Source organism: Lygodium microphyllum, unplaced genomic scaffold (genome assembly GCF_053477565.2).
Source record: "Lygodium microphyllum isolate KBCC unplaced genomic scaffold, Lygodium_microphyllum_v1.1.10 scaffold_55, whole genome shotgun sequence".
Taxonomy (NCBI): Eukaryota; Viridiplantae; Streptophyta; class Polypodiopsida; order Schizaeales; family Lygodiaceae; genus Lygodium; species Lygodium microphyllum.
In genome coordinates this window covers 856,666-859,428 of record NW_028229538.1, presented here as the reverse complement: position 1 = coordinate 859,428, position 2,763 = coordinate 856,666, and positions in this window count along the sequence as shown.

Sequence of the window (2,763 nt, the reverse complement as noted above, 5' to 3'; positions counted from 1 at the left end):
ACCTCCCTGGGTATGCCTCTTCATCAACAAACGAAGCGATCTTCATCGACAACCCCCTAAGTGATGTGAGTTTTCATCCTAACCGGATGGGGATGTGAGTATGGTCTGCCCTCTGTATCTATTAGTGAGTGTCAGACAGTGGGTGGGGTGAGTGACCAGTTCTTTCCCTTCAATTCAATTGAGAGGTGCGATGTGTGAATGGAGTGTTGCATGCACGGGTTGGGCCTCTCACTGCATAAAGCATGATTTGTTCCTGTGCACTGCACTATCAGGCTGGTGGGATGCACGAATGCACCATCAAATGCACACAAGACATACAACCTTTGGACAAGTGAACGCGAGGATTACATTAATGGGTTTTAGGAATGGGCTGCCCTCTATATCTTTCAATAGAGTGTGAGACAGAGGGTGGGCTGAGTGTGATTGGTGTTTCTCCTCAATCAATTCCGAGAGATGAGATTGAGGGACGTTACAACAATTGGAGTCAGGTACGTTTCTGTTTTCCTCTGCACACACAGGACGGGTCTTTGCCACCATCACAAGCCATGCCACCCTATTCTGTATACTATATGATAAGACTCCCTAGCCTTCCTGCTTACACCTATGCCAGATGGGTGGAACGCACGAATGCACCATCAATTGTGCACACTGGCATACTCCCTCCAAATCACTTTTCCCTTGTTCACTCTTATACCAGCCATGAGTTATGGGATTTCATGCTTATTCATGGAGCGATGTGCATCATGGGATGAGCGACTGTTCTATCATCCTCTTAAGTGCCCGTGAGCTGAGAGTTCTATTCTTCGTCATTGACACTTGAATCGACGGACTTTATCGACAAAACTATCTCTTGGGTGTTGTTGCATGGTCCCTGCCATGCTGGACAAGTTCTATGGCACGCCCTGGTCCCTCTTGGTGCCCGACGATGGCTTTAATCTTTCTACATCAACAACGACGGATCCCTTCAACCATCTACGAAATGGGCCAAGTGTTCCTAGCCCTAATTTTCTATTTGCAAGTATATGTTATGTCTTAAGTGTGGGGAGGTCAACATCCAGTTAGTTGACAAGTCCGCAACCATGTCAATCAATCTACTCGAACCGGTAAGGTCTTAAGTGTGGGGACATGTTCTTGCGTGTCTGATGTACATACCCCCTGCATATGTCATTAGCCGATCGTGCGTATCTACCACATACTAGTTCTATCCTAATGGGGTCCCTTCCTCATCCACCCACCCTCGTACCCCCTCTCATCGAGGCCATTTCCCTTGAGGTTACTTTTATTGCGTAAATTTTTTATTTTCTATGTGAACATCCCCTACGTTCACCAAACTCCTGATCCAACCTTATAGCCTTTTTGTCCCTTTGAATGACACACTTTTCCTTTTTATATCCCCCTGTTCTGACTTACTGTTTTTGCGTTATTAATTTTTGAAGCTTTTCTTGCACAATTGGATGTATTTTCATGCGAACGCACCCTTATCACTTCGGAATAGTGATCTAACATACCAACCCTGTCCTATACTTTCCTTTAGATATTTTTTCTTTTGATCACCTGTCATTCTGACGTACAATTTGTCCGTAATTAATTTTTGTGTGGTTTTGTGCCTTTTTCACGTACGTATTTAACATTTTTCCATGTGAACCTGCCCTATTCTCCTCAAAATTCAATTTTGACTAGATTTCCTTGTCCGGCCACCCTTTTTGCACAATTCTTCTTTTTTCTACACCCTGTTTCGACCTCTTGATTTTTTGTTATTAATTTTTCTTAGTGTTACCGAGCTCTATTTTATTGTTTTTTCCATGTGAACGTCTCCTAACCCCATCCGAACTGCAATTTGATGTGACAGACATGAATATTCTATATGTCCTGAATTTTTTTCTTTTTCCCACCCTCCCTTCTGGTACACAGATCATTCGCTATTAATTTTCGAATCTCGTTTCAGATATGATTTTTGGGTTTTTTTCATGCGAATGGGGTTTCTTTTTCTCGGCACTATGTTCTGATTTGATAGACTTGACGGGCACAATTTTTTGCACATTTTTCCTTCTTCCCTCACTTCGTTCCAGCTAATGGATTTTTCGATATTAATTCCCGTATGCGTTTTTTAGGTCGATTTTTACATTTTTCGCATGCGAACAACTCCTTCTTTTGGCTATGCATTTTATTGTGCTCACCATGTGAATCCCCTTCCCGTGTAAATTTTTCCTTTTTATTGCCCTTCGTTTTGGTGATCGGATCTTTTTATATTAATTTATGTATTCTGTTTCAAGGTTGATTTTTTGGTTTTTTTCATGTGAACGGGTCTTATCTCCTTCGAAACTATGTTCTGACACGATCGGCTCGTCCGATATGAATTTTCTCACAATTTTCCTTTTTCCTGTGTTTCATTTCGACGAATGGATTTTTTGATATTAATTGTCGTATGCGTTTTAGGGCTTGATTTTTTACATTTTTCCCATGTGAACGCCTTGATTTGATCCAAGACACCCCGTTGTACTTTTTCGCACTCTTGCCTCGCCTTTTGGCCTAGTTTTCCTTTTTACCGCTTTGCGTTTCGGCTTGCACTTTGCTTGTTATTTAATTTTTTGTGTTTCGTCCTGTCCCTGCGCGCCTCGCCGCATGCGTAAAGTTAGGTGTTTTTGTTTTTTCACGCCTCGCAATGCCCCGTGGCATCCGTGCCTTCCCCGACGTCGCCGTCCCGGCCTCGGTTGCTTCCCGTCACTGCAAAATTTTTTACCCCTGTCCCGCGCATGCGCACAG